The sequence below is a fragment of the Egretta garzetta genome, unplaced genomic scaffold (genome assembly GCF_000687185.1).
Source record: "Egretta garzetta isolate BGI_Z169 unplaced genomic scaffold, ASM68718v1 scaffold193, whole genome shotgun sequence".
Taxonomy (NCBI): Eukaryota; Metazoa; Chordata; class Aves; order Pelecaniformes; family Ardeidae; genus Egretta; species Egretta garzetta.
Window position 1 is genome coordinate 1,516,981 of NW_009259117.1, and position 8,659 is coordinate 1,525,639.

The following is an 8,659-nucleotide window of genomic DNA, read 5'->3' on the forward strand; positions in this document are numbered from 1 at the left end:
TGCTATTCTCGAACACTCATACTTTATTTATTCTGAACACAGACAACTTCTCACTGTTTATGCTTTGACTGGTTTCTCTGATCCCTGCCCTTTCAGTTTGAATACATGCAGCTGTGCAATACTTTCAGATCCTTGCCAGAAGTGGAAGCCAAAACTTTTGTTCTGCAGGGAGAATTAGTGGGGAATGACTTCCTAAGGTAGTAGGTGGGTTGGCAGGTGGGCATCATACCATCAAAGAACAGCAATGGGTAAGTTCAAAACAGAGCTGTGTTAAAAGTACTTAGTGTGCTGAGGATCCTTTCAGGTTAAGTGACAGAGGTGATTAAGGGTTTATTTAGAAAATAGTATCAGGAAACAGTAAGAGGTCCCCAGAGCCCACAGAGCTCTGCCATGGGGTCAGAGCATTTCCCAAGGGACCACTGCACGAGCATAATGGAGCTGGCTCACTTTGTGCAACCACCTGCAGCAAGAGGAACAGTTTTAAAGTATTAGGGCATTAGGTAGGAACACATGTTCACAAAACACACAGTGATAAAGCACACTATAAAACTAATTATATTTATATCACATGACAATATCTGCAAGACTGAAGCACAGGCATATTCTGGCTGTTGGCAATGCTACCTCCAGCTCTGCGCGGAAGGTATGTCTAGGGTAAGAAGTTATTTCCTTACAGTTTGTTAAAGACATAGATAGCAAACGAGCTAACACATTATTGCTTCCTGACATAGAGGAATGAGGTTTATCACTGTGGGTAAAGCCACAGCCTGATGACCTGGGACGTGCAGGGGGAAGGCACCGAGGCCGGAGGAGTCGCAGCGGAGCAGTTCAAGCCCTGGGACCATCCATCCCTTCCGTAACTCGAGCTTTCACTGCCACCCGGTGGACAAACTCTTTACTCGCCCATTACTCCGAATCCAACCTCCTACCAAGGATGCACCAGGGAGACGTTTGGCCCAGGAGAAAATAAATCGCTTAACCTAAATGCATGGAGGAATAAGGGAGAGATGAGGGAACCTATTGCTTGATACAAACCGCACATTCAAAAACCATGTGGGTATATCCTAAAGCATCAGAAATGTGACTTACAAATAACGGCTACAAATACTTTGAGATTATTTTCATTTTCTGATTTCTAGGCACTCACAATATGTCAGGCTTTTCTTGCAATACTAAAGGGCACAAATCTTGCAATATTGCAAGGGCACAAATGAGAGCATTCCTTATCAGAAATACATTACACAATTATGTCCTAGACTTCAATTATTATTTAGTATTTTGTCTCACTAGGGTTCTTCTAAGCACTTAAATATAAAGGGATGTAAACTGCAAACACAAAGTGCAAGTGTGTGGCTCATAAATACCGTTGGTGGAACGCTTGCATTAGGACTTCAGTCAAAAGCATCCTTTAGGGTTATCGCTTCTAGGCTTTGGAAAAATCAAAACTAACTCAGTCCTAGGTATTTAAAAGCCACAGTTGGAAAGAGAAAGTTCTTTCCAGCTGGGCACAATCAGGATTCCTGTTTTCCCCATATGCCAGTGTAATCATTTGGATCCAGAGCTCAACAACTTGTATTCCTGACAAATATTTGAATTGACAGAAGAGTCACTTACTAGCCAATGGGAGAAGACCAAAATACACTTTTCTTCCTATTTGACTTGTTACTGGATGATTCCAAAGGCCTTCCAGGCACCTGGCGAAGATCCTTGGGTCCCTAGGGCCCCAGCAGTCATCCTTCTGCCAAAGAAGAGATGAGAAAAGCAGAAAAGCTTTTAAGATCAAAACCTTTTTGGTCATTGTCCTTTTTGTGGTAGCTCTGAAACTCATGATTACAAGACAAATAATTTATCAGGCTCCATGATTATGTTTTCCATTTCAGGCTGTAAAATAACCACTCTGAAGCAAACATGGCATAATCTAATCTACTTCACCATAACAGCAGCTGAGCTAAGCTTTGACAGTGATTTTCTTTTTGTATGCTCAATTCCTAAACTCAAACTGAAGTTTGAGCTTGAGAGGGTGCAGACTACAATGAGTGAAACCAAAGGCAACATTCATATGAATCTTAATGAAGTGAAATTCTCAGGCTTCAGGCACCTTCAAGTCTTCTGCAAGTCAGACAGAAGATCTGCATAACATGAGAACTTGATGTAACGTTATGATACTCTCACAAATACAAAAGGTTGTATTTTCCAGTACCTGATTCCCCTGTGACCCAGCTTTTAAAATCATGATTATGAAAGGTTTTGGGAAGTGAAGAGGGTGCATGGAAAAACAGTGCAAATTGTTTGCTTAACAGCATTTGCTTTTAGAGCACGTCCAGAAGTGTTAAAAATATGCTTCAGATGACAGGAGTGATTCATGACTAGACAGCTGCTGAGAGAGACATCACCGGCAGCAGAGAGAGGGAGAGAGCGCGCGTGAGAGAGGGAGAGAGATTTGACATGCAAATTACTTGGAGAAAAAGAAATTAAATACCTTTTCTTCTGAGCTTTAGAACTTAGGAATGATTTTAATGACTTTTGAATTGAAACAAAGTTGTTGCATCTCCTGAAGCTGTCAGAACTTCAGCGCCCCTCAGACTTGTTTCACAGGCTGCAGTCATTACTCAGCTGACGCGCTGACTGTCTGCCGTCGCTTTCTGGGTAGGAAAAGGCAATAGTCGTTTGCCCATTTGGTGTTTTGCAGTATTAAGAGACTAACTGCTGACTTTCCTGTCACGGCCTAACTCCATAAATAATGCAATTCTTAAATAGGTGTCAATCTTTAGCCAAAACGTTTAATAAAGTTGGTTGGAAGTAAGTCCCTACTCAATGAGTAGAAGGGATACTTTCCCCATTCTGAATCCATGGAACAAATTCAGAAAGTGATTGATTGAAATCCCAATCTGAAAGTAATAACTAAACCATTTAACACTTGAGTTTGAACTTTGATGTTCAAGTGATCCCCAGTATTGCCTATCTAAAAAATACCACAGCAGAAGTGCTCACCTCTGGTCTATGCCTACAGTCCCACTGCTTTTCCCTACCCATTTAGCACAGATCTGGGAGCACAGCCCTCAACCTGCGGACACAGGACTTTACTGTAACAGCCTACCTCTAAACAGCAATCTTCATTCATTTTCTGCTTTGATATTGCTAATTTCATATATACTTAGAGTGGTAGGATGTTCCCTGGAAGCCCAAGCTTAAATTTTGCTGTTTGTCAACACTAGTCAGCTTTAATCTTGGCCTTTTCATGCCTCCACATATAAATACCTCCTGGACGACTTAATGCTCTGTATAGTTTTTCCCTGAAATATTGTGCCTCACGTTTTGTGCATGGCAAAATGCAGAGGGCCTTTATTCAGAAGTGGAAGTAAACCACAGTAAAATCAGCTAGAACTCTCTGTACCTAAATTTACAAATTTTCAGACACTTCCAAAATAAGCATGTCATACATTCATATATTTGCATTGAAAAAGCTAAGCTGATTTTAGAAAACCAGTATGATTAAATCATAGGCAAATTTGTGTCAACCACCCCCTTTTTAGAAGGGGCTTTTTTAGGTTGCTTTGTTTCACCAGAATACAGATTATCTATTTGAAATACACAAATTGAATGGACTTCCCATTGAGGTTAGTGTATTCTAGCATTGTAATAAAGGTTATGAAAAGATGTCCGAGCACCAGCTGGCCTTCCTTTGATCCTCCCCATTCTTGCGATGATACATTTTCACACTTAAGATGATTCCCTTCTACCTCAAAGGCTGAGAGCTGCTTTGGTCCTTACAAATATTAACCGCAATCACAATGACCTATCTTTCTGGTTCCAGTCATCTGTTTAATATAGAGTGGAAGGTCAGAACTACATTAAAAGGGCCTGAAAGGCTTTATTTCCGTGTAGTGCCCCCTGCAGAGCCTCACAAAAAGCTGGCAGACTTGTAGTTCATGCATGCACGCTCCTCAGCACTGCATTGTGAGGGTCTATTAATGGGCTTTTGTAGCCTTCCAGGAAAAATTCCCTCACCAAGAGAACAAAACTGTTGTCAGATCCAAACACACATGTGAATATCAACTACAAAAAAAAAAAAAATCATATTTAAACAGTAGGGGTACTGTCTTTAGGAAAAAGAATGTCTGAGTCACTAGCTCGTGTCTTCACTAGGCTGTGTTCTAAAGGTAATTTTTATCTATTTGCTAGGATGGAGATTTAATAACAGAGATGGAAACCAACTGTTTAGAGAAGGCAAATTCAATAATAGATGTCAGTAAGGATTAATGAATAAGGCTATGGACCAGAAAGCAGAAGCCTGTGTGTACCAATACAAAGAAATCTATTTGCAGCAGAGTGGAGCACAGGTCACTTTGAAGTCATTAGCATACTGAATTACAAAATAGCTGCATCTAGGGCCCTTCAGTTGTCAGTAGAACACATTTCCCAAGCTATCACATTTTGCTCCTTCAAATCTGACTGTAAAGCTCACTTTTGCTTGCTTCCTATTAAGTCTTCTGTACAAGCAGGACCATCAACATTTCTTGTCGTGTTTGTTTTACGTATCACTGCTGAAACAAGTTCTTTAGCAAGAAGGCTAAATATCCAAAATCCCAGCACATATCCCAGAACATAGAGACTGGAGATTTTTATAGAGTTTTACAATTATGTGGGACTCTGTTTACCTATATGCCTCTACACTTTTCCTCACTGAGCTTGAATACGTTAACCTCTGGTCTGGATTATGAGGTAAGTGGCATGAAGTGAGCAGCAAGAATTGAATGCAGCTGTCCACGTATGAATGGAGCTACCCACGGTGGGGAAGACAAAGAAAGGAAAGAAAAAAGTGGATTCCAGAAGCAAATGGCCTATAGGGCCAGTTCCACTTGCTTCACACTGATTTTGTCTTAAATTTGGCTTGCTCTTGTATATGCCACTTAGATGTTTTGGGAAGACTTCATGTGTAGCAATTACTTCCCTATAAAATGATCAACAGGAGTTTAAGCCTATTTGGACTTGCTGAAGAAGCCATGGAAACAAAGCACAAGTGCTCTGCTCTAAAGCCCAACCCCTGAATTCAAGAAACTGCAAAACATCTAGTAGGCCAGGTTTAAAAAAAAAAAAAAAAAGAGTATGAGAATGCAGATAAAGTCTCAGACCACAAAAACACCGTATGCGCTCAATGGCAACAGGTAACAAACAAGCGATAAGTCCTTCCTAGTGAAGTTCTTCTTCCTTAAACAATTTTTCATCTTCAGTTCTAACTAAACTAGTTCGTAAGTCTCATTATTTATAGAGGATTTATTTTTGGAGGGGGAGTTATTTGAACTTAGACTTAACTATATGATGTATCACTTTCCTATGTACACATAGAAAACATACCCACATAAAAATGGCAGGTTTAATTTTGTATAGGCCTAATGCACTTAAATTATCCAAAAACTACAGTAATGCCTTCAAAAGTTTAAACACTACTATCATTTAGGGGTTTTATACTGTGCAGGAGTCAAATGACAGAGATCTCGCTGCACTGAACAAACCCAAACTAAGCCCTGAGCAATTACCTGCATCTTCTGGAAACAAAAGTGATTCAAGTTTGCAAGATGAACTGAACAGCAGCTCTGAACTGCAGGATAGCTATTCTAATAAATTACAATTAGCAGTCCTTCGATTTTACTATGCCAGGTTGGTTAACGTTTTTCTTTTTAAATAGCATGCCATTTACATTGATTATAATGGCACTTCAGCAGTGCCTGCTACTAGCCAACTGACTGATGCTTATTCATATCCCTCAGCACGCTGGCTACGGGTATTTATGAGCAATAGCTACGGCTGGGCGTCTGCTTGCTTGTGAAATACTATTGGCTCAACAACTATGTCACGGTTTCCACCTGTTCTTCAAAGTCACGGGGTAGCTGCTGTTTTCCAACTGTGCCAGCTTTATGGCAGCATTAGCAAACGTGGGCTGATAGTCCTATTCCCACTCCTCTTCATTATGGACCTACGGGTTGGCACAGGAAATTCTTAGGATACAGAAAAAGATCCTCTTTCAAGGTAATTTTCTACAGATGGCTCACTGAGAAAAGTGCTAGACAATACTAAATTGACATGACATACTAGACTTGATTTTGGAAACACAAAAGCAGAATACATCTTCTTGCAGTCAGGCAGTGATATTCTCACTGCAAAGTGGCTGCAGGGATGGGGCTTCTTAATCCAAAACTTCTTATTCCATATATAAAAATTAATTCTCTTCCATCTGACTCCATCTATCTACTAATCTTTTGAATTTTCTCTCTTGCTCAGTTCTTCCTTCAAGCCAGCTAGAAGTAACAGTTCTTAGTGCTCCTGCCCACTGCTGCAACTCTTGCTTTTTCTGGTTCCAGCTGTGCAAACTCGGATGGGCTGCTTTCTCCTACCAGTGTTTTCTCTACTTCCTTCTCAAAGACGCCACATTACAACACAGTATTTTATCTAACTACCCAAACTGCAAACAGTATTCATGATCTGGGAGCAGGTTTGAGAACCTTCACGTTTTGGTGTGACACACTCTCACAGAAAGAAATACTGCCAAGAGAAATTATCCTTTGTGCAACGCAACTGTCCTCTTGGCACAAAGCACTTGATACCTAGCAATCTAATCTATATGCTTACAAACATCTCAAGATGCCATTTTCACTTTAAGGCAGTCTTCAGCAACAACACGTTCCTCCAAAACAAAGCATACACCCCTCCCATGCTCTGTTAGAAGAGCACAAAGGTTGCAACATGGTCTGTTTTAAACCTATCCTGTACTGAGTCTACTGAAATACAATAGTGAAAGCAAAACCGTTGCAGAACCAGAGGCAACTAAAAAGTTAGAAGGTTCACAAATTACAGATTTGTCCTTTCCAAGCAACAGAATCCTCATGGGAACAGAATCAAATTTCTATTTTGTCTTGGGATAAGTAAATCTAAAATTAGTTTCTGACAAGGGGAAAGCTACAGGGCTAGTGACTGGCAGATACCCACATTCTGCCTTAAGCACTAGTGGAAGGGAAAGCAGAGTGAGCGAGTGTGAGCACACACGGTCAGGGACAGAACCATAATATATGGATTGTTGAATAGCACGTGGATGATTTCCACAAAGATCCACAGTGTTCACCAGCAAATAGTATAAAAGAAAATGAATGAGAGAAGAGCTAAGGGTTCAAATATACAAAGTGCTCCCTGCTTAATCCTATGTAGACTGTGTTCTGCCAGCCTACATGCTATTTTTAAAATTGAGCACTGCAAAAGCTTCTTTGTTTTGACTTCATTGGCTGGAAAAATATGTTTTAGGATTTCCTAGAATATGTGCACTACAAGAAAAGAAAGGTGAAAAAATTCCCACTTTGCTCTCCAGTGCATCTGGATTTTTTTAACTGCTCTGTTAATGTAGTGAAAAAAGTTTTTTCATAACATTAAATGACAATTGAGAGAAATTTGGATCTTTCAGGACTTACATACACAGTGTAATGTTCTGCCCCTTTTGTTTTAAGGAGTGCTATGCTCTGGCCAGCAATACTATCTCATTTCAACTCAGGTTGAAAGCAGTTAAAAACAGGGAGCTGGCCTAAGTAAAAGGAAGGAAAGCCACAAATTGTAATAGATGGTGTTAACACAGTAAGAAACTGAACAGCTAGTTTTGAATTCCTGGGGGGAAAAAAGTGGTGAGCACTTTAAAAAGATGAAAAATGCTGTATTTTCCAGGCTCTGGACTTCCACAGAACGCAGGCTGTGGACTGTAAGTCACGTGTGGTCTACATTCCTGGTCTAGCAAAACTAATTCTTGTTCTACCAAGTATCATAGAATCATAGAATCATAGAATGTTTTGGGTTGGAAGGGACCCCTAGGGGTCATCTAGTCCAACCCCCCTGCAGGAACAGGGACACCGCTAACTAGATCAGGTTGCTCAGAGCCCTGTCCAACCTGGCCTTGAATGCTTCCAGGGATGGGGCCTCCACCACCTCTCTGGGCAACCTGTGCCAGGGTTTCACCACCCTCATTGTAAAGAATTTCTTCCTTATATCTAGTCTAAACCTACCCTGGTTTAGTTTAAAACCATTACCCCTTGTCCTGTCACAGATGGCCCTACTAAAAAGATTTTCCTCATCTTTCCTATAGGCCCCCTTTAGGTATTGAAAGGCTGTAATCAGGTCTCCCCGCAGCCTTCTCTTCTCCAGGCTGAACAACCCCAACTCCCTCAGCCTGTCCTCATAGGAGAGGTGCTCCAGCCCTCGGATCATTTTTGTGGCCCTCCTCTGGACCCGCTCCAACTGTTCCATGTCCTTCTTGTGCTGAGGGCTCCAGAGCTGGACGCAGTACTCCAGGTGAGGTCTCACCAGAGCAGAGTAGAGGGGCAGAATCACCTCCCTCGACCTGCTGGCCACACTTCTCCCGATGCAGCCCAGAGTACGGTTGGCCTTCTGGGCTGCCAGCGCACATTGCCGGCTCATGTCCAGCTTTTCATCCATTTCATCAAGTCCACACAACCTCCTCCGTTTCCTTCTTGCCCAGCTTTTGGGTGCGACGTGGATCAAATGTGACTTTTTGTCTAGTTTCTGGGCAAAATTCAACACAGGGCAGGTTTAGGCTAGACATTAGGAAAAATTCCTACACGGAAAGGGTTGTCAGGCTCTGGAAGGGGCTGCCCAGGGAGGTGGT

General features: G+C 41.5%; 1 long non-coding RNA gene across 1 annotated transcript; it reads right to left on the reverse strand.

The window, feature by feature from the left end:
* Nucleotides 1–7,825, reverse strand: LOC118451955. The gene is made up of 3 exons (XR_004841564.1): nucleotides 2,480–7,825; nucleotides 1,615–1,738; nucleotides 1–980 (listed from the first exon to the last, which is right to left on the reverse strand). It is a non-coding gene; the product is annotated as an uncharacterized LOC118451955 (long non-coding RNA).
* Nucleotides 7,826–8,659: the final 834 nt, after the last annotated feature.